At 37.3% G+C, this 23,054-nt stretch overlaps 4 long non-coding RNA genes across 14 annotated transcripts; 3 read left to right on the top strand and 1 right to left on the bottom strand.

Annotated features, from left to right (window-relative positions):
* The first annotated feature begins 795 nt into the window (after window positions 1-795).
* LOC131246381 (uncharacterized) lies at window positions 796-10,095 on the top strand. 3 transcript variants are annotated; one of them, XR_009171345.1, is made up of 4 exons: window positions 796-958; window positions 3,500-3,668; window positions 4,112-4,237; window positions 9,976-10,095. It is a non-coding gene; the product is annotated as an uncharacterized LOC131246381 (long non-coding RNA). The 3 variants fall into 3 exon arrangements; XR_009171346.1 differs by lacking the exon at window positions 9,976-10,095 and adding an exon at window positions 5,453-5,513; XR_009171347.1 differs by lacking the exons at window positions 4,112-4,237; window positions 9,976-10,095 and adding an exon at window positions 5,453-5,578.
* Window positions 10,096-11,485: 1,390 nt separating this feature from the next.
* Window positions 11,486-13,524, top strand: LOC131246380 (uncharacterized). Its single transcript, XR_009171344.1, has 6 exons — window positions 11,486-12,045; window positions 12,135-12,322; window positions 12,410-12,706; window positions 12,795-12,899; window positions 12,983-13,258; window positions 13,355-13,524. It is a non-coding gene; the product is annotated as an uncharacterized LOC131246380 (long non-coding RNA).
* Window positions 13,525-13,568: 44 nt separating this feature from the next.
* On the top strand, window positions 13,569-21,890 carry LOC131246378 (uncharacterized). Of its 9 annotated transcripts, XR_009171340.1 has the most exons (5): window positions 13,569-13,989; window positions 14,107-14,164; window positions 15,243-15,738; window positions 19,457-19,808; window positions 20,168-21,890. It is a non-coding gene; the product is annotated as an uncharacterized LOC131246378 (long non-coding RNA). The 9 variants fall into 9 exon arrangements; XR_009171339.1 differs by having other exon boundaries at window positions 13,569-14,164; window positions 15,243-15,585; XR_009171342.1 differs by having other exon boundaries at window positions 13,569-14,164; window positions 19,726-19,808.
* Window positions 15,484-17,380, bottom strand: LOC131246379 (uncharacterized). The gene is made up of 2 exons (XR_009171343.1): window positions 17,255-17,380; window positions 15,484-16,542 (listed from the first exon to the last, which is right to left on the bottom strand). It is a non-coding gene; the product is annotated as an uncharacterized LOC131246379 (long non-coding RNA).
* Window positions 21,891-23,054: the final 1,164 nt, after the last annotated feature.

Raw genomic sequence — 23,054 nt, 5'->3', positions numbered from 1 at the left:
GATTATTAGAATAAATCAAACTCAATAAAGCTTGTAATCGATCTTTATGCTAAACTAATTATTTAGTGGGTCATAAAAGTGAGTCCATTAATTTAAATTTCTTTTCATGAGGAGAAATTATTGAATATAAACAATTAAATATAAACATAATCAAATTAAATAGCAACTAACGAATTTAAACATGTTTTTAGTAAGCCAAATAGACATAACCTATATATATATATATACACACACACACACACACAATATTCATCTATTGGATGGCAAAGGCCACCCAATTGGTGATCAGGACCATCTGATCCAAACCTTTTAATTGATGGCCATCAAGAAGTATGATTAAAATGAAAAAAAATCCGATTAAAACCATATTCGCTACCCACCTTGACATACGTGTTTTATCCAAGCCATCCATTTTTTTGGAAAAATTATTTTAGGGCATGAGCCCCAAAAGGAGGCATATAAAAAGCTAGAGTGGGCCATACCACATGAAGCAATGGTGACAATGAACCCCACAATTAAAACATTTCTAAGATCCACCGTGATTTTTATTTGCCATCCAACCTGTTTATAAGGTCACATGGACTTAAATGAAGGGCAAACATAAATATCAGGCTGATCCAAAACTTATGTGACCCCAAGAGGTTTCCAAAGGAAGGCATTCATATCCCACTTTTCCTGTGGTGTGGTCCACTTGAGCTTTCTATCTGCCTCCTTTTTGGGCTCATGCCCTAAAATGATCTTCCAAAATGGATGGACGCCATGGATAAAACACATACATCATGATGGGCCTCACAGGGTCCCTGATAGGACCGTCCGTCTTGAACTAGGTCCCGCTGCGGTAGTACCCAATCCCCGCCCCATTGCTCGAGGGTTTCTTCATTCTAGGTTTCCTACCCTAGCAGAGAGAGAGAGAGAGAGAGAGAGAGTGTGACAGGTCCGGACACTTGCCGGAGAAAAGGTACGTTCTTCTCCTCCTTCATTTTGTTTCGTTTAACGTCCTTGCATAGCCGTTGGAAGATCTGCAACTTCCTCGCATTAAATTTTTTCAAAAATTAGGGCCGCTGCTTGAAATCCCTTTACCTGTAATTTCAGATTATAGCTAAAAGCTGTAATTGGATTACAGCCTGCAATTTGCAGGCAAATACATCCACCCAAACGCCCAATGTAATCGGATTACCTATAATCGGATCAGTTAATGATTTTACAGGCATCCAAACAACCCCTTAGATATTGCATACTTGAAATGCACATAATTTCAATTACACCGTTCAAACTATGGGCCGTAGTTTAGGTGTGGTCCAAACCAATTTTACTTGCTGATCTTACTGTCTGATGGGTGAATATTTTTAGGCGGTTAAAAATGAAAAATATCCAATCGTCCAATTTCAACAAATAAGTGTCCATGAATGAGAGGTTAAGATCATTCCTCAAACTTATTTTGGGATTTTGACTTAGCGGTAGTGATTTGCACAATTTAGGCCGTTTAATTTGAGTCATTGCATGTCATGTGTATAATTTCTGAGGGACTCAGGACTGGATAGTGACCCCCTCCAGTGCCAAGATATCGGTACTGGCCGGTGCTGTGGGGCCACTATGATGTATGTGTTCTATCCACTCTGTCCATCCATTTTACGAGCTCATTTTAGGGCATGATCGTAAAAATGAGCCAGATCTAAGTTTCAGGTGGACCACACCATAGAAATAGTGGTGATTGAACGTCCATCATTAAAAATTTCCTAAGGCCCACTGTAATTTTTATTTGCCATCCAACTTGTTGATTGGGTCACCCAAACTTGGATGAAGGGAAAACACAAATATCAGCTTGATCCAAAACTTTTGTGTCCTCCAAGAAGTTTTTAATAGCGGGCATTCAATCACCACAGTTTCTTGTTGTGTGGTCCGCCTGAGATTTGAATCTGTCTCATTTTTGGGCTCATGCCCTAAAATGAGTCGGGAAAATAGATGAATGACATGGATAAAACACATACATCATGGTAAGCCACGGAACCTTTCTAGCACCGACTCGTACCAACCTCGTTAGTGGAGGGGGCACTACCGAATCCACATCGCCTTCACATTAATGGTCATGTGTAGCTGGAGAATTCGATGTTTTTGGCTGCCGGAAAAGCTCTGTGGGCCCACCATGATATCTTTGTTTTTATTCTCATCATCCATCCTTTTTGCGAGTTCATTTTAGGTTATGAATCCAAAAAATGAGGCATATCCAAAGTTCAGGTGGACCACACTAGGAAACAGTGGCGATTGAATGCCCACTATTAAAAACTTCTTGAGGCTAAAAAAAGTCTTGGATCAAGATGATATGCTAGGTCCATGTGACCTAATCAATAGGTTGGATGGCAAATAAACATTACAGTGGGCCCTACGAAGTTTTTAATGGTGTGCATTCAATTACCACTGTTTTGTGTGCAATCCACCTGAGATCTAGATTTGACTCATTTTTGGATTTATGACCTAAAATGAGCGTTGCAAAATGGATGGACGGCACGGATAAAAGACATACACCATGGTGGGGCCCACGTGGGTTCATTTTAGGTGGTGGTGTTAGGTGTTGTGTAGTGCACTGTGATGTATGTGCTCTATCCACGCTTTCCATTTGTTTTGCCAACTCCTTTCAGAGTATGAACAAAAAAAATGAAGCAGATCAAAAACATAAGTGAACTACCTTATAGGAAATAGTGGTGATTGAATGCCCACCATTAAGAACTTCTTGTGGGTTAGAAAGCTTCGAGCAAGCTTATATTGTGTTTTCTCTTCATCAAGGTCCATGTGACCTTATCAACAAGGACGATGGAAAGGTTTTAGCAGTTGGTGTCATTATCTCCACCGCTTCCTACGGTGTTGTCCATTTGAGCTTTAAATTTGCTTCATTTTCGGGCTCATGCCCTAAAATAATCTGAAAAAATGGATGGATGGAGTGGATATAAAACACATATATCACGGTGGGCCCTATAGTGGCCAACACCATGGAGCTTGGTAGTGTTGGGGTCACCACCCAATTTCCATTTAAAAGGACTCTGATTGAGTGGTAACCCAACTTGGTGGTGTTGGGACATGGACGAATTTGATTGAGCTGGTGCCACTGTTAGATGGCATAGATGGGTACTTGACCTAAAAACTTCCAAATGGAAGGGGATTGGGTGGTGACCCCAATACCACCTATCCGTACCTATAGTGTTGGGCATTGAGGGGCCCACCATGATGTATGTGCACTACATCAAAATCATTGATTAGGAACGACTATGGAACGGTTTTAAGTCGTTCCTAATGTGAAGTGTAGAAATATGGAACATTTTTAAAACTTAAGTAGGGCAAACGTTAACCCTCATCTCTCTCTCTCTCTCTCTCTCTTCTTCTCTTCCCATTTCTTCTCGTTTATTCTCATCTCTTCTGGATTTGATCTCGTTTCTCTCCATTGGTAGCTGCACTTTTTGGCAATTTCGGCGATTTCTTAGAAATGATGAGTTATCCTTTTGTCTAGGTATGGAAAGAATGCCAGTAATCTGCTGGATTTGATGCGTTTCGGTGCTTTCCCTTGCAAAAAATCGAGTTTCGTCAGCGAAACGTTGGAGATGCAGTTGAAGTGAGTGGATTTGGAGGATTTTGGTGCTTGATTTGAAGGTTTTTGCTCAACGTTTGAAGTTTTTCAAGTAAGTCGATTGAAGATTCTTGAATTGGACTACAATGTATTGATCTTGTTCATCCGAACTGCCTTTTTGCTCGATTTACCATTTCGATTCTTTGCTTTTAAGGTTGTGAGCTCTTTCCTATAGAAATAAAGTGATTCTGTTCTGTTATGATCTGAAATCTGTTCATTTACTGGGATTGAAGCCGTTTATTTTATCATAGGGTTTTGACTCATTGATTTGAAAGCTTTGAAGGTTCTTACTGTGGAAGATAGTGAGATTTGCTTTAGCTGTGTCCTTTTCCCTCAGCGATCACTTGTACATTCCCTAAAACATTGTTCTAATACTTTTGCTTTAGAGCTTTCAAAGCTACTCGATTAAAGAGATTGGTTTGGCCTTAATTGCTTGTTTCCAAGCCCTAAAATCAATCCTTTGAGAGTTTTCAAAAGAGGTTTTATTTTCTGTAGGAGGAAAAGAAGAACCTTTTTGGAAGGTAGCAATTGATTAGAAAGGGAAAAGGAAAGGGTTGCAGGAAAAAAGCGACAAGAAAAGAGGAGCATTTGGTTAGACAAAATTTTTTGCATGTTTGAAAGGTATCTTAAAGAATACTTTGCTTTTCTGTCTCTTTCGATTTATTTTTTCAAGTATTTCATCTGAAAAAATGAATGAGGGGTTTTCCAATGTTGATTGCTAGAACAGGAGATAAATAGTTAGATCTCAAAATGTTTAGGTCTTCTGAAGGATGATTTCTTTGTTGTTTTGAGCAGCTCTCATCTATCTACTCTTGGGTTATTTCTCTGCTGCCTCATAAAGAAATCGGGTGTGGTGGGATGGGTATGGAAGATTGGGTTTGGTCAAGGAGATGGTTAGAATTTGAATGGTTTAATTGGAATGATGATTCATTGGAATGCTTGAGTGGATGTGTGTTTCAGGGAGCTATGTCTAGTTGTCAGTGTCTAATTTACACAATAATTTATTATTATTTTTTTTCTATTTTGTTTTTGTTAAATAAGTTCTATTACATCATCTTAAAATTAGTTGGAGAGCTAGTATGCTTAAAAGATCAATGTGTATTACACGTGCAATATAAAATATATTAAAATAAAAAAATTGCACTTGAAGTCTCCAGTCATGCGCGTGCCCCTAGAGAGTGCTCAGTATCAATTGGGTGTCCCGAGGCCCTTGTGGTTCGACTGTGCTGAAAACCAATATTTCACTAGCGATGCGTGAAGAAGATGTAATAGGATACAAAGCCTTGTGGTAAATGGAATAAGGATTGAAAAACGTGTACTGATTTGTGTAGCTGACCCCGATTACTTAGGATAAGGCTTAAATGATGGTGATTTAGTCACCAAATATAGAAACTCTATAAGCCAGGAACAACCTCACGTAGGTGATAATAGGTAGGCTTTTTAGAACTCATATGAGTATTTCATGAATTGATAGGTATGGTTAGTCTTGTTGTTATAAAAAAGAAAGAAACAAAATGCTCCATCTCAATCATCAGGCAAATCTTGACTAACTTGAGAAGATATCAGAAATATGTATTATTTTACTTAAGGCCCTTTTGATTGGTATTTTTTCATGATCGTGGTTCCTTCAACTCATCCTTAATTTTCTTTTCTTTTCTTTTTAGCAAAGCAGTCATTCTATTTCAAATATACAACATGGATTTTGACAATGTAATGGATTATGTGGTGCATCAAATGCTTCTATAGAATACTAAATACCTATTTAATCAAATGAACCATATTCCTATTTTGTTTCATTATAACTTGAATTGAAAGATGGTGCTTGTTTTATTTCAGGAATATAATCCTGTCTGTTAGAAGTTCACTCCTGCTACAAATAATAACCTGCCGAATCAGATATAATTGTTTGCCTAGCTACAGTTTTACTTAATTTATATTTTTACCGCTTCATTTGTATTCTTTTGTAGAAGTCCAACTTATAACTCCTCAGAACCCACTCTGCCGTAAGACATTAGGGTGCATGACGATTCCCAGCAGTTTAAGTTGCAAATTATTGTACAAAGTTGATTGGATATTTTTTATTTTTATAAATGCTGTTAATAGTTAGTTGGATGATGAATGGACTTGTGATTGAGAATGGAAATAAAAAACTTGTAATATATATGTGTGTATGTATGTGTGTGTGTTATCAATGGAGGATACCTTGTTTAGGGGGACATGATATTCTTGTAGCTTATGGTATGGTGCCCCAATATTGGTTGTATGTTATTAGTATGTAGTAGATAATACTAGGTTGATTACTTTGATTCTACTCGTGGAAATTCTAGAATTTGTTTATTCACTTTAAACACATTTAGTTAATAAGGTCCAACTATCATCTTAACATGTAGTCACTTTAAACACATGTACTTTGATTCTACTCGTGGAAACACTTAAATATATTTTTTTAATCAAGAATTGACTTGATTATCTCTTTTATTGCAGAATGTCGTCATTAAGGAACAAAGCATGGATAGACAAACATAGGTTAAGTCCAGAATATTTGGATGGACTTGTGCATTTTATTGAGTTTACAAAGAACAACAGTGGTAGATTTGATCATTATTCGTGTCCATGTGTGAAATGTAGAAATGAGAGTGAGATGTTCACTATTGAAGAGATTCATTAGCATTTGCTCATTAACGGTATTGATAAGTCATACATACATCAAATTTTTCATGGTAAAAGTCTTGTGAACAGTAACGAGAAACCATCATTATCGATGTTTGATGATCAATCCGATTATGCGTATCCTAAAATGGAAAAACTTGTTAATGATGCATTTAAAAGAAAATGTAGAACATGTTGATACTCTTATGGATGATCTTAGAAGGAATAAAGATTGTCATAAAGACCTTCATGCATGAATATATAAGGCTTTATTCAATGATGCAAGACAATCTTTGTACCTTTTTTGCCCTAGAGAACTCACAAAATTATCGGTTACTGTTGAGTTATATAGTTTAAAGGCACGTAATGGTCGGTCGAATAACAACTTTAATGAACTTTTTCAATTGCTTAAGAAGTTGTTACCAGTAGGGAAAATGTTGCCAATGAGCACATATCAAGTTAAAAAGATGATCAACTCATTAGAATGCCTTATGAGACTATACATGCATGTTTGAATGATTGTATTCTTTATTAGAAAGAGTATAAAGATATATAAATTTGTCCGATATGTCATACATTGAGATGAATGCCAGATTACTTGGCAAAAAAAAAAAGGTGTTAGAGTTCCATTGAAGGTTTTGAGATATTTTCCTCTAGCACCAAGGCTACATGTTGAGGGTCAAATATTGCATATCAGACCCCGATTACTGACTGATTTTATATACACGATAATGTCTAGTATTATAATTTAATCGTGTTTTTGTTGCAGGATGTAATAAGGAGCTTTGATTGAAAAAGAGTATTAAAAGCATGGATTTAATGCTCCGAAGTCACCAGAGCAAGGAATGGACTCCAGGGGACCGAGATCGATGGATATACACGCCAGAGATCCAAGAAAATTGAGAAACTAAAGCTTAAGTGGCCTGAAAGTTAGTCAGAATGTAAGATCACAGGGTTTCCACCATCCACTCGGCTCGAAACTTCATACATGGCCTGAGGACCATAAATTAACCGTACACGTCAAATTTCAACCATTAGATCCTCGTGGAAGTGACCCAATAGAGAGATCAGAGGATAATAACCATTAAGAAAGCATCTTGGACATCCTTGGGAGATCTGGACCCAAACTGAACTGATGGAAAGAGCACGAAAAACGGTGGATATTTGCCAAATTTCACTTCTTTTGGATGGTGCAGTAGGGAGAAACGAACGACGAATGTTTCTAGAAGGTAGAGTGGCAATTCTGTAAATATAATGAAATTCATATGCATGCATGCACGTAAGCAAGAGGTTTGCTTCAACGTTCTGTATCGACTCATCACAAGTTGATTGTGTGGCCCACCTAGAGTTTAGATCTACTTCATACTTTGACCCATAGGCTTATACTTTATTAAGAAAATGATGAGCGGAGTAGATCTTTGAAAATACCATCAGAAGTGGACCCCACCTATTTTTTACGAAAAACATCCAAATTGAGAAGTTTCGCACGTCACTGGACGGACGTGTTCCACTGGGTTTTGACAGTGGGCCCCACCCATCATTCCATTAGATGATCTGACCCGTCCATTTGCTCTGGAGGATGGCCAAGACCCTGGATATGATTCCTTTCTGGTCCCATACAAGCGATCATGTGAATTTCTTATCCAAACGGAAGACGGACGGTGCAATGAAACGTTCCGTGGGCCACACCGAATCTAACTCAAAATCAGTCAATTCTACATAGTTTTTCGAGCAGAATCTAATGGACGGCGTGGATCTTTCACCTGACACCAAGAAGTGGGGCCCACCAACATCCAGCGTAAGCTCTATTACGCACGCACGTCTTCTGCTATGCGTAAAGGCTACGCACACAAGATGGTATTGCCTATAAGAAGAAAGAGAGTAGAGGGATGGGGGGATCCAAGCTTGGCGTGGGCAGCCGTGGAGGCAGGGACGTGGCTGGAACGTGATAGAGAGAAAGAGGCAGCCGGTTTCTTCTTTTCCTTGATATTTCTTTTGCTTTGTTAAAGGTTAGCCGCATCATGACGGGCTAAACCTCTTAGCTAGGGCTAAGAGGTGAAGCTTGTAGTGAGATGGGAGACTCTATTTGTTTATTTTACTATTTAATCGTGAATGGAACTTGATTATGGTTTAATTATTAAGGGAATGTTTGTAGTTTTTAATGGTCTATTGTGACTGAAATTACAATGGGTCTGTGGTAGCTTTGAGCATATTCCTTTCCTTTTATGTTTATGACGTCAGGAAGCCCTATTGTTCACCATCGTCTCATGTGGCATGGTCGGATGACGGTACCCTTCCTAACTTTCATGCACTATTGATTGGTTGGTAATTAGTTTAATCCTGTTATTTGCTTTTGTCTCCTGGGCATGGTTAGATGATGGAATCCATTCTAATTCATATACCTTTCATCTCTTGAAAACCAGATCAAGTAAGTTCAGTTTAAATTCCATAATTCTTGATGCAGGCATAAGATCTCCCTGATCTCTACAAGTGGATCATCTGAATCCCTAGTTTCCTTCCTTTGAATTCCTTAAGTTATTAGATAATTATTCCATAATTACTCCTTAAATTCTATTTAGTTTAGATCACATCTTAGTCTAGTTCTAGTTCTACTTGGTTTCAGATAACGTACAGGTATCAGTCCCTTGGGATTCGACCTCGGTCTTACCGAGTTTATTACTACATCACAACCCTATACTTGGGGAGTGAACACTACAAAGGCTATACAGGTTAACATTCAAGGTTAAATATAATTTTAATATTATCCCATATACATTTTGTTAAGAAAATTAATAAGCAGTCAATTTTTTAAACTTTATTTTGTAGTGTGCCATGGATAGCAGAGCAAATTGACTTGGCATTATCAACCGAAAAAATATAGTGGTGTTACGCGGCATCCATTTAATTCATCAAGTTGGATGATAATAAAAACCAAGTGGCCAAATTTTACAGATGAATGTCATAACGTGCGTTTAACACTTGCAACTGATGGATTTAACCCATTTGGACATCTCAGTAGTGTCTACAGTTGTTGGCCTATCGTTATAGTGCCCTATAATCTCTCACATTTGATGTGTATGAAAAGAGAAATTTCAATGTTAACAATATTGATACCAGGTCCGAAAGGACTGAGTAAGGACATTGATGTCTACGTAGAATCGTTAGTTCACGAGTTGAAGGATTCGTGGCTTAATGGAGGTCAACTTAGGATTCTCATTCGAAGACAATTTTTAATTTGAAAGCTATGTTAATGTGGGGAATTCATGATTTTTCTACATATGGGAGTTTATCAGTATGTGCTACACATGCACAATATGCTTGCCCTGTTTGTGTTGAGGGAACGATTGCTGAATGGCTAAAGAGTGGCAAAAAGTACTATCAGGGACACCGAAAATGTCTTCCTATTAATCATGTTTTTAGGACCCAAAAAGCGGCATTTAATGATAAAGTAGAAGAAATAAGACCTCCTTGGTCAAGTGGTTCAGAGGTTGAAGCGAAGGTAATCGGTATTCAAATGAATATCGGTAAATCGAAGGGGAGAAATGAAAAAGTTATGGTAATGATTTGATTGGGAATATAACCACCTGGTACAAAAGATTGATTCTATTCGACCTGCCATATTGGAAGGTAATTTCCTTGTTACTAACTTTTATATACATATATGTCAGTGAATAAAAACTTAACAGTCCATCGTAAATGTGTTTTGACAGGAGTTACCAGTTCGCCATAAACTGGATGTATTGCATGTTGTAAAGAATGTTGGTGACCATCTTCTGTTGACGATTTTAGAAGTCAAAGATAAAACTAAGGATGGTTTAAGCGCACACGAAGATTTGAAAAGAATGAACATAATGAAAGAACCAAAGGCACCATTTATGCAGCAGATGGTAGAACTATTAAACCAAATGCACCATTTACTCTACGTTGCAAGGAGAAAGAATTGTTTGTCAAACATTGCACAACTTAAAGGTTCCAACAGGGTATAGTTTTTAGATTTAAAGTTCTTGTGAACTTACAAACTCTTGAGATAAAGGGACTACAGTCACATGATTATCATGTCATTATGTGTGAATTACTACATGTGTTGCTACAACATTCTTTCTCAAAACATAAGACGTTGCGAATTGATATTCAACACATCTGTTACTTCTTTAATGTCCTGTGCTCGAAGACGATAAGTGCGTATAATATAATTACTGTCAAACAACGTCTTGTTGTGGCAATGTGTGTTCCAAGAAGTTTTTTCTTCATTTATTCTTTGTTATTAGCATTCACCTTATGGTGCATCTAGCTGACGAAGCATTAACTTGCGGTCTAGTTAGATTTCGGTGGATATATCCTTTTGAAAGGTAAATATCTAACCTTGATGTAATTCATTTAGACTTCATCGTCGTCATATATTGATAATATATTATTAATTGGATGCCTCCAATCAAGTTAATGAAAATTTATAAAGGATACGTAAAGAATACAACACATCTTGAAATGTGTATTGCAGAGCGTTATGTTGTAGAAAAATGTATTTTGTATTGTATGGAGTAGATGCCAAATGGTGAGAGAGGAAGTCACAAGCATACACATTAAACGTTCCTGGACTAGGATGGTGTGTGCGATGAAGAGCCTTTGGATAACAACAATAATATATACTTAACTAACATACAACATCAACAAGTACGTAAATGGGTTTTATACTACTCCGATGGAATTTATGAATGATAAAGTTAAGTAGATAACTTTTCTAAAATATCGAATTAGGTGTAGTATTTAGATAAATACTTACCTATATTTCATATAGGAAATATGAAATATATTTACACCAAAGGGACAAAAGAAGAAAGGGCGGTATATCGAAGAACAATGAACATGATTTCATCAATTGGTTGTGAAAGGAGGTATTATTTTTAATTATCCATTTAATTTTAAAACATTGAGTGATATATTTGTTCATATATAGTTATTGTTTTTTTTTCTTATTTGCAGTTGGAATTCGTTGAGGGCAAATTGACATTAAAACGATTAACAGATGACCCTACGTTTAAGGCAAAATGCTATAACAAGTACTGCGTTAATGGTTTTTTATTCTCTCCAAGTGAATATGAGACTCCCAAGTCAACACAAAATAGCGGGGTATCCATGAAAGCTATCACTAAATACATGGCAAGTGCTAGAGATAAGAATTACAAAGATGATGAAACCACGTATTATGTAGTAAAACAGATAATCAAGTCGGATTACACTGTCTTCCGTCAAACAGTATTTTATTGTGATTGGGTTAGAGTGGAAGACAAGACCAATGGTTGCATTGTTGATCCCGAGTCAAATTTGGTATTGGTAAACATGGAGAAATTGAAAGTACATGAGAAGGAAGGAGATGAACGATTCATACTTGCATCCCAATTAAGTCAAGTCATCTACTCCAAGGATCAAAAAAGGCCTGGATGGTATGTTATATGTTATTTTAATGACACCAAAAAGATTGACGAAAGATGTGGACACACTAGAAGATCCGATTATGTTTTCCTCTTCTAGGGGCGAGAATGCAAATTTAGAATATATTCTAAAGGAAATTGACTATGAGTTGTAGACAATTTTTTTTGTTATCATACTCTATGTTAATTCATTTGCCATTTTATATGATGTAAAAAAATATCTTGATAAATGAATTTCTATTTGCATGATGATTTCTTCTTATATAATTTTATGTCCACAAACACGCTTAGACGTGTCAATAGTAGAGGAAAACATGTCAACTTCACAAGCATACATATCAAAAAATGCAGGTAAATACAATTCCTTTATTACCATGATAATTTAATGCATTACTTTAAATAATATTATTTTGATACAATATAAGTTTTGTATGGGTTAGGAACTTCTTCGTCATCAAAAAATAAACTTGTGATCAACTTAAATGCATTTGGTCGACCTGTGGGCGAACACTTGCATAGGTTGGCTATAAGAAGTGGAGATCTGGTTCGCACCCATGTCTCTATTGCCATAAAGGATTGACGTGCAATGCCAAAGAGTAAAAAAGAAGAACTTTGGAAGCTCTTACAGGTAGGATATAACAACATTTCCTACGATATAAATTAACCATTATGCTTTTTTTGCTTCAAGTAAATTCAATCTCAATTTTTCTTGTAGGACGAGTTTGTTATTCCTCAGTCTTACAAGGATAAATGCTTTAAAAGCATGTCTGATATGTTTAGGAAGTACAAGATCAAATTGAGGACAGAGTACCTCGATCCCCATACAAATCATGATGATAAATTAAACAACCGTCCACCAAAAGTTAGGCCTGAAGATTGGGAATCGTTCATTCAACATAATTCAGATCCCAAAACTGTAAAACAAAGGAAAAAAAATGCTTAGAATAGGAAGAATCCGAAAATTTATCATACGAGTGGCAGGCATGGCTACGCGAGAATCGAGAAAGAAATGGTAAGTATTGATAGTTATTTATAACTTAAATTTTTTTAGTTGCTTTGCCTTCTTAATAACTAATAATGTGAAATTCATCCAAATATAGAAACGCCAAAAGAAAGATGGCGGCACCCCGATTAGGACTGAAGTGTGGATCAAAGCCCATATGAGAAATGATGGTTCTATTCAAAATAACGTGTCTTCACATGTGGTAACCTCATTATCTTATGCTTAAGCTTATATAATTCAATATCAATGCCAATATATTACTTATGTAATTGTATAATATTGTAGGACGAAGTCAAAGAATTACTTTCTAGCCAAGAAAGTAATTCTCACGACATCCTCAACGATCCATTGACTCAAGTATTTGGTCCTGATACAAGGGGTCATGTTTGAGGTGTTGGGACCACCGTTTCCCGAACACATATTAGGGGGTCCGCTGCAACTCTTGAAAATATGTCTTCGTATAAAGGGATAATAGATGAGCAATCGTTCACAATTCAAAAGCTATCGTCCAAAATAGATTTTCTTACGCGCGAAATTGGGGGTATCAAAGAGATGATATAGGTCAATTTTCACTGTATCCTTAAAAAAAAATTTAGTGGCAATAATTTTTCTTCAATTATCATAGTATATAACATATGGTGTGGAACTTTATTAGAGCAGCAACGCATGGCTTCAGGCTTCAAAGCAAACACATCGGTTCAATCGGAGAATCCACAATTGACTGGTGGACCTTCAGTTGGGAATCGTCAATGCGTAGAGAGAATGCGGCCATGCCAGTTGTACAATTGGCGTAGCGAGCTCGTTTCTCAAGGGAGACTTGTTTTGGTCGATGGCTCAATCGGAGAATGCGGCCATGCCAGTTGTACATGGCAAACCTCCTCGGGAAGATTTATACAAGGTTGCCATTGATATCATTGTGAAAGGAGATGCCGAATTGCCTGTGCCAGACAGATATCATTTGACTTTAGGCGAAGTTGGAATTGGGTCATTTGTTGCGTGGTATCGTTACTTTGTTAAGTTCACCGATTAGAGTCTACTGTGCTGTTTGTTGGAGTTGGACAATTCACCTTTTCGGACAATTCTATTAAACTTTTATTTTAAACCAAGAAGGTTGTTAATTATATCATAATAGTTATGTTCTCTTAATAGCAATCTTTTTTATTTTAGTTTATGTTCTCTGAATACCAGCATTCAGTGCTTCGAGCACCCCTCTTTTTGGATCTTCGAGCACCCTGCATTTGGTGCTTCAAGTACTGCATTTGATTCTTCTGTTAGTGCTTTTGGTGCTTCAAGTATACCTTCTTTTAGTTTTGGCTACTCAAAATTATATTTAACTCTTTTGTTCTTTTCAATTCTAATCATGCAAGCTATTCCCTTGTCTTCACCATTTCTTGGTGTAATTTCATCAGCTTCGAGTGGCTTTAGCGGCACATCAAATGTTTTTGGTCAGGGTACCTTTAGGCAATTGTAAGTTCCATTTCCATCCTATTTTTCATTATTTAAATGAAGACAGTCGCTCGCTGGTTGTGACAATTTCTGCTACTAAACATACTGGAAACTTTGAGAAAAAAAGGAAAACAAATCCAACGTGTTGGATGTCTGAAAGTATCCAAGATTTTAGAAAGTGGATGATTTTTTACGATTGAACTTGATGCTAGTTCTCTCTGAAATGAGTTGAAAAATCTTTATTTATATATATATATATATATATATATATATATATATATATATATATATATATAAAGAATGATATTTATGTCTATTAGAAGATCATTCACAGCCATCCGTCCAATTATGGGCTGGTTGCAAATGGATAGTTGAAAATAATACATCCAATGAGCAAAGGTCATCCAGTTAGTTTGTCCCATGTAAAACTTTAAATGGGACAACATGAAAAAGCTCATACCTCATAGATGGACTTTTCCATCCATCAGTGTAAGGGTAAGATGCAAAACCCAGTTCACAATTCATAGTGTAAACCCATTACCTAAGCTTAGGAAGCAACAAAAAATCCATTTAAGTTTACAAGCATTAGTTTCCTCTAACAGTAACACTACATCCAACCATCATTTCCTTCATAGATTCCAGGCTTGATTTTGATTGCTTTGAATCTTTATATAAAACTAATCAAAATCAAGAACTTGTGTCCATTGCTGAAATCATTGGATCATTCTGCTTTCTTGTATCTTCTATGTTGGGATTCTTGATATTATTCTTAGGAAAAGATAATATGTTTTATCATCTAAACAGAGATTCCTTGAAATCTTGACTTTTATCCAGGCTTCCCCCCCATATATATATGGGGAATTGAAGCTGAAGCTGAAGGCACCGCTTCCAACCTATTTCTCTTCAGAAATACATTCTGGAAAACTTCAGAACCTTGGTTTGATTTCTATTCTCGATTATATACCTGCAATGCCATTCAAAATCAGCCTGAAAAGTCCAATTCCAGAGTCTTGAATTTCTTCTATTACCAAGCACTTTGATTGAGCTTGACTGAGTTATTATTATTATTATTATTATTTTTTCATATATATGGTTTCAGATGTTTGATTGTCGCGAAATGCCAAGTGGTTTCTCTTGCACTTGAAGCGGAGATCAAGACTGAAATAAAAAGAGAAGAATTATTTTGAAGCTGAAACAGGAAACAATTACAAAATCTGCCGCACAGATTGTGCAAGAACACACGCGCCACACACGTACATACATGATCACATCCACTCACGTACATACACACTGGCCCATGCGCACCCAGGCCCATGTGCATGGACATGCACTTTTAAAGAAAAAAATTCTTTTGGTGAAATCTTTGTGTGGTACCTTTTCATCTTCAGGCTCCTATAGATTTATGTGTTGTTGGCATTCAGCACTTTACCTTCCTTCAACAGGTGGTAATTTTGGGATGATTTTTTTATATGTTAGATTGTAACGTAACATTAACATGACCTTCTGTTACTTACACTGTGATTTTGAATGCCAGCTCGTACATAATAGGGGGTGTCTATCTGAAGCCCCAACAGGGATTGTTTCAATTTCTTTTGGTATGTTACTTACCAGAAGGAAAAAAAAAAAAACTTTTTGCCTGCTTTTGATGTTTTTATGCTTCCAATGGCATGTTATTTCTGCTCTCGGCTCTGAAAATTGCATGTTATTTCAATATTCAAAGGCTTCCTCTCGCCCGTTAACTGCTTCAATAATGTCGTGTTACACCATAAAATTGGGAGTAGGATAAAAAGAGGTGAGGGGTAGATTAGATGACATCGAAAAAGAGAAGAACCTATTGGGTCTTAGAGTAGATAGTGGAGAGAGGGAGAGAGTGGATAGTGAAGTGAGGCGGGGTGAGATCAAAGAGCGAGAGACAGGGTCTCTACTCGATCGTCAGTCAATTGTTGGCAGAGAAGATGACAAAGTAAGAATCATTGGCTGATTGTGGATTTGGCGGTTGAATCTCAACTAGTTGGACATGCAGGCTGGAAGGGAATGTGATACAAGCCAAAATTATCGTTGGAGTCCTGATGTATGCCAATAAGAGATAAATTTTGGATTTCATAACAATAGTTTCAAAGGCATGCTGCCTAATTCCATAGCGAATCTGCTCTTATAGCGAGAAAGGGGAGCTCGAGCTGTGGAAAAAACTGCTGAAGGAAGTGAAGATCAATGTAACTCCCCAGGTCATCTTGCCACTGTATTGAACCTGGACGGTTTCGGTGCTGTTTTACAACACTGACCGAAAATGATATTCCTGTAGTTGTGGAGCGGATTCAAAGTTGTAAATCTCGACATTGAAATGGAAATGGCTTTCTTCAGGCTATAACCCTTTTTTTTTTGTTAGCTTGTTAGTACCACTGTTTTAAATATCGACGATATTGGCCGATATATCCCACGATATATCTTGTATCCCACCGGTGCGATACGAAATGCACAAGTAGTGCGATATATCCCACATGTTCTATCCAATGGGCATTTTCGAATTTCGATGCTCTTATTATCTATAAATCATGTTAAATTAGTGTCAGATTGTTACAAATTCATGATTTTTCATGTTTTGCATGAAAAATCATGGATTGGGAGTTTCGATTTCGAGATTTGGAGGAGATGGGCTGAGTTACGAAAAATTGAAAAGAAAATAAAATTTCCAATTTCTTGCAAATTGTTTGCAATCTGTGTTCAAACATCACATCAAACATGTCTGTAACCTAATCTAGTGATTCTTCTTTTGCTTTTGAATGTATTGCTTATGTTTCCACTTGTCTTCTTACATTTATAAATTATATGAGTAGATATTGAATATACTTGCATCAATTCAGTTAGACAATGCATAGATTAGTATGTGTACTTGTTTTTTGTAATGTTTTAATTTATAAATGTGTATTGATGTCTTTTTTAATAATCACCGAAGTTACATCGAAAAATTCAACCAATTTCCCAATGTTTCTAACAACAGTGATACATTACACGATACAACCGATATATCCCATGCGATAACTGATACGTATCCGTATCCCAAAAATGCGACATGTAACACGATACCGATATTTCAAACACTGGTTAGTACACCCCACTGTTAGTTCACACTTCACTGTTAGCCACCCCCACAAGGGATCGATACCAAGACCTCAGTGTTGAAATGAGGTATCTTTCACTCAGTCTACCCACTTCAGGCTAGTACCTTTGATTAGAGGTAGGTGGTAAGCTAATTTTGGTAGTTTCAAGCTGTGGGTGCAGAAGTCCCAGATATCAATGGTTGGATTGTGGCCATCACAAGAAGGGAGCAAGAGCCTGTATTGATGCTGGGAAGGCAAGCAGTCCCATTCCAGCATTCCTTGACAAGCTTGAAAATTCATTGCATTGGAGTTGTGTGATTTGCTTACATTTTTTTCCCAAGAAAGAGAAACTGTGATGATTAAGGAGATGTAGTAGAGTTGATTTCTTGAGGGTGAGAAGCATAGCTGGCTAGTTGGTTCCCAGCTATGCTAGTTTCTATCTCCGCCTTAGCCAAATCCTACACAATCTGTTGCTGGTTTTCCTGCTATTGGTTCTGAAGATGCAGCATTCAAAACCAACTTCTATGTGAATTCCTACTACAGTCGGACTCAAAAGAAGAGTAAGAAAATTCTATTTCAGTGTTTTGTGCAAAATTACAGAACAGATGCACTATTCTGTTTAAAGAATTGATACCCGTGGTGCAAAATAACAGTACAGATAAACTACGATTTCTAATACATACTGTTAACTAAAATGAGGTGAAATTATTTTTAAGTGGCAAATAAACAGGGCCTATGGAAACTAATTTATGATAATGAGTTTGTTTTGCTTCTGTAGTGGTCCAGATTCTAGCATGTCTTGCTGATCACTGGGCCCACATGTTCGAATTCTAGCATGTGCCGCCGTTGACTGGGCCCACATGCTGAATATTTTGGTTATTTGAAACATCCATGTTGTTAATACAAGTCACTGTAAGAAAATTATGCTGAAGAGATGATGATGACCATCACTATCCATGAATTTATTTAGAACTATTGGAAAGAAAATTTCCAATGGCTCGCAGTTGAACTCTAGTAATCGAAGTTTAGGATTGTTAATGAAGCATGATTATGGACAATAGCTTGTTTATGGCAGTAGCTAGAATATTCACAGTTCAAACCATAAGATCATCTCAGCATGTGGATTACAGTGGGTTGCGACACATGCAACAGAGGCAAAAAAAAAAAAACACACACACACTCCGACATGCTTCAGGAAAAGATGTGCTCCTGCCACATCTTTTGCTGTCCATTGAGTGTGGGCAGGAATCCCAGTGCATGTTTCTTTCCTAACAAATGTTAATGAGTTGGAGGAAATCAATATTCAAATGTGCATATGATCCCCATCAACCAGCAATGGTGAGTGCGAGATGTTAGTACACATGATATTTTGTAGAGAAACAAAACACCAGTTGTGTTATGTGATAAAAGCTTCTTGTCCTTCTTGGATCAGTCAAAATACCAAATATTTCTTCTGTTTCACTTGGTAAGAGTAAATCATGAGGTATTATACACTTGTCAAAAAAAGAATCACGAGTGAGGTGTTCCAAAATGGTAACGGTGGCCGTAACGGCCTTTACGGCCTGTATCATAACGGTAACGGTGGTGGCCGTTACAGCCATTTTTTATTTTTTGAAAAACTGTTGCAGGACCGTTACGGGACCCATTACGGGCTGTTTTTTTCTATAACGGCCGTCACGACTGTTTTGATCCTGTAACGTGTAACGGTTATGACCATTACGGCCATTACGTAACCAATTTTGAATACCTTGATCATGAGGTATTATGTAATGTTTGTCCAAGAGATTGTATAGTATGTCCAGGCATTCTCTTTTTACCAGCATGCTTACGGTTTCATCATCCAAAATGTTGATAAGATCGGACTCAAATAGGGATGGCCCATGCACCAAAAATGTCCCCCCATTGGAAATCCTACTAATGGAATATTTAGCCTTTTATTGGTTGAATGAGAACTTTTGGCCACCTATTATTGATGGGTTTATGATTTCTCCATCTGTGTGATTTTTGTTGGAGTAAAAATATACAACATATATTTCAGTTTGTGACGTTTGAAACTTTTGTGTAAAAATTACCTTTTCACTTTTCAAGTGTAAAATCTTGTCCCACAGTGGAGAGGGAGATGTGCATCATAAATCATACTTTGTTAGCAAATATGTAGAGAGAACAATGAGATAGAGCTGTCTAAGAAGCTATGATACAACATTTTTTTTCCCAGGAAAATGTATCGTGTGTAGAAGATTTTATCCAAAAGTTCGGCTACACCTTGACATCACCCAAAATGAAAGTTGGGGCAATCTACTCATTGTCTCTACAGCATCTGGAGCAGTTGGTCAGCTTGTTGTCCAGCTTGCCAAGATATACGGTTATGTTGTTGGAAGTGCTGGCACGAAACAGAAGGCAGGTCTTTTGTAGGAATTACAGCCTTATTTGCGTTGAGGCATATTCCCTTTATGATGCAGATAAAATTTCAATGATATATTTCAGGTTGATCTTCTGAAGAACGCGCTAGGCTTTGATGAAGCTTTCAATTACAAAGAGGAGCCAGACTTGGATGCAGCCTTGGAAAGGTCAGTTTTTGAAATTCATATGTAATGTGTTTCTAAAATCGTACTTTTTCTTTATTTCTTTATTAATAAATTCTCATTCATCAAAATGAATGTTGCGAAAATTTTGGGTGATTGCACTCTTGAAAAAGATAACAGATAATTAACCTTTAGACAACAAAAAGATAGTTATCCATCTTGATTAAATTTTTTTCGAAGGCATATCCATCTTCATTAATTTCCTCATCCTTCAAAAACTCTTGATTAATTTCCTCCCAGGGGCCTGCTTGCTGGAGAGATTTAAATGTGATGCAGACGTCTTTTTATATGCTTGGGAAACAAGGTCAGTGCTTGACTAAAAGGGTTTATTCTACATCTTGTAGGTGGTTTGCAGGCCATACTATTAGATCGGAATAAGCTTGTTGTTGCTGTTGGGGGAGTAACAACTCTTACAACGGGGATTTACGCAACGAGGTACTAACGCAGGAGCATTTTCACACTGGACTCGAGTGGGATGGCCTATGGGATGCGGGGGCACACTAGGGGTGGACGGTCGTAGAACCCATGTGATTTGGGCCCGTGTGAGGTGGAACCCATGTGATTTTGGGCCCACGAGGAGGGTTCGGCAGAGGATTTAACCCATGGATGTGGGGCCTGAGCTATGAGATAAATGGATTAATTCGCCATGCTCTATCAGTTCGAGCTTTTAGAGCAAGTGGTTAATTGTCTTGCATCAGGTACCTTTTGGGTTATGCAAACAAATGTTTGGAAGCATTTTTTTGCTTGCTTCTTATTCTCTGCAGGTATATAATGCTTTATAACATTGGCATTATTTGTGAATAGAACAGCTTGTTGGCAATACTGCAGATACAAAATCCCATCAGGCACCATTTCGCAACTTGTTGTTTTACGGTCCTCCAAGAACCGAGAAAATTATGGCTTCAAGAGAACTTGCTCATAAATCTGCAAGTATTCAAAACGTATCCAAGCATTTGACTTAACTGTGAAAGCAAATAATGCATTCTTTATGGGAGGAATTATGATTCTTCCAAATTCCTACAAATTTTCACATGGTTTGGTATCTAGTCTATGATATGATAGGCACCACTGTGGATGGGCCATGCAGCAAAAACTCCCCCAAGTTGGAACATCCTAGCCTTCCAATTCTGCCCCTTTCAATGATCTAATAGGCACCACTGTGGATGGGCTACCCCTCAAAATTTCTTGACCATCATTACATTTTCATGGTAGGGCACCGGTGACAATCCCAACCATGAGTACCAATGCTCTTTGCTATGGGGCTTTCTTGGGACTTTATGCAAACTTGCACTATCAGCTCTTGTATGGCATTGATAGAGTAATCTTCAATGATTTTAATGTTCTTGGAGTGGTGATATTTTTTAGCACAACATTGAGGTAAGATGTTCTACCACAGGAACTATCATCCATATAAAGTTCATTATTTTGGCAAACCAAATTAAACATGTTTTAGCAAACTCGTGGGAAGCATATAAATATGAGAATGGATTTTCCAAAGCTCATTTTCACCCTTTTTTATTGTTTCCAAAGTCGAGATCAAGATTTAGAAGACTCTATTGCCATCCGTTTCAAGATATATGCTTTAACATCTTTGGATATTAAAGTACTGTCTTCTGTTGTTTTCCAAAATATGTAAGTTGTACAAGGGGCTTGTTCCTTTTTGGGGTTGCCAAATTCCATGCAAGTCGAAATGTTTCCTTTGCTCATTTCACATTATAGTTTTCTTTTCGTTGTATTCGTCTGTGCAAGAAATTGCTCAAATATCTTATGCATTGCTTTGGATTAAACAATCATAATATTATTGTCCAAGTTGTGTGGTGTTTGGGTTACTAATCTGTGATGAAGCCTACGAGACTGTTGAAATGCACCCTTCAATTCCTGTTTGATTTTGATTGTGCAACTAGTCCCATAATATTATTTTTATATGTGGTGTCATTTGTATTGGTGCAGAATAGATGAAATGATGTATGGATAAAGAGGTTGAAGATACTTAGTTGTATTAGCTAAATTAGGAGTGGACCATATGGAAGATTTTTTATTTTTATTTATAATTTTAATTTTTATGTATTCTGATCATTTTCAACTTATTGTTGTATATATATATATATATAGAGAGAGAGAGAGAGAGAGCCGGTCTCCTGCACTCACGCACGCCGAGGGAGGTGGATTAGCTACGGCCAAGTTGACTGGCAAGACTGTAAGTGATGTCACCAAGTTATGTGGCCCCACCTTGATGTATTTATTTTATTCACACCGTCCATCCATTTTTAGAAATCATTTTAGGACATGAGAAAAAGAATGAGCAGATTGAATGCTGGAGTGGACCCCACCACAGAAAACAATAGGGAGAGAGATGCCCACCGTTGAAACCTTCCTAAGGTCCACTGTGATGTTTATTTAAGATCCAACCTGTTTATAAGTTAACGTAGACATTAAAGAAGGGAAAACACTAATATCAGCTTGATCGAAAACTTTTGTGGCCCTTAAAAGATTTTATGGTGAGTGTCACTCTCTCCACTGTTTTCTGTGGTGGGGTCCACTCAAGCTTTGGATCTGATTCATTCTTTGGCTCATGCCATAAAATGATCTCTACAAATGGATGGACGGTGTGGATACAACACATACATTATAGTGAGGCCCACATAATTAGGTGACGTCAGTAGCGAGTCTTTGCGTCCTACCCCACCCAACGAGCAGGGCTCTGTGGGGTCGACATTAATGTTTGCATGTCATCTGCACTGTTCATAATAACATCATTTCTACTGAGATGAACTAAAAACAAAAATATTATCTTGATTCAAAACTTCTGTGGCCCCACGAATATTTAGACCGTGGACATTCAATCCTCCGTTTTCGGCACACTTTAGTATTTGAACGAGCTCATTTTTTTTACCCCATGTCCTAACATAATCTCAAAAAATGGATGAATGGGGTGGATTTCTCACAAACATCATGGTGGATCCCACCTAGGTTCTGGCCAGTAACTTCATGCGAAAAGGCTTTCGCACTTGGCAGGAAATACGGGAAATGGATTGGCCGGTAACCCTCTAGCCAATGGCCAGTGGTTGGTGCTCCGTGAACCCCACCATGATATGTGTGTTTCATTCATTCAGTCCACCCATTCTTTTATATCATTTTATGGTACGAACCCAAAAATGAGGTTGATCCAAATCTCGAGTGGACTGCAAAGTGTTGATTGAACGCCCACCATTAAAAACTTCTTGGGGCCAC

This window comes from Magnolia sinica, chromosome 5 (assembly GCF_029962835.1).
Source record: "Magnolia sinica isolate HGM2019 chromosome 5, MsV1, whole genome shotgun sequence".
Taxonomy (NCBI): Eukaryota; Viridiplantae; Streptophyta; class Magnoliopsida; order Magnoliales; family Magnoliaceae; genus Magnolia; species Magnolia sinica.
Note: the sequence above shows the minus strand (reverse complement) of the source record. Positions and strands in the feature narration are given on the sequence as shown.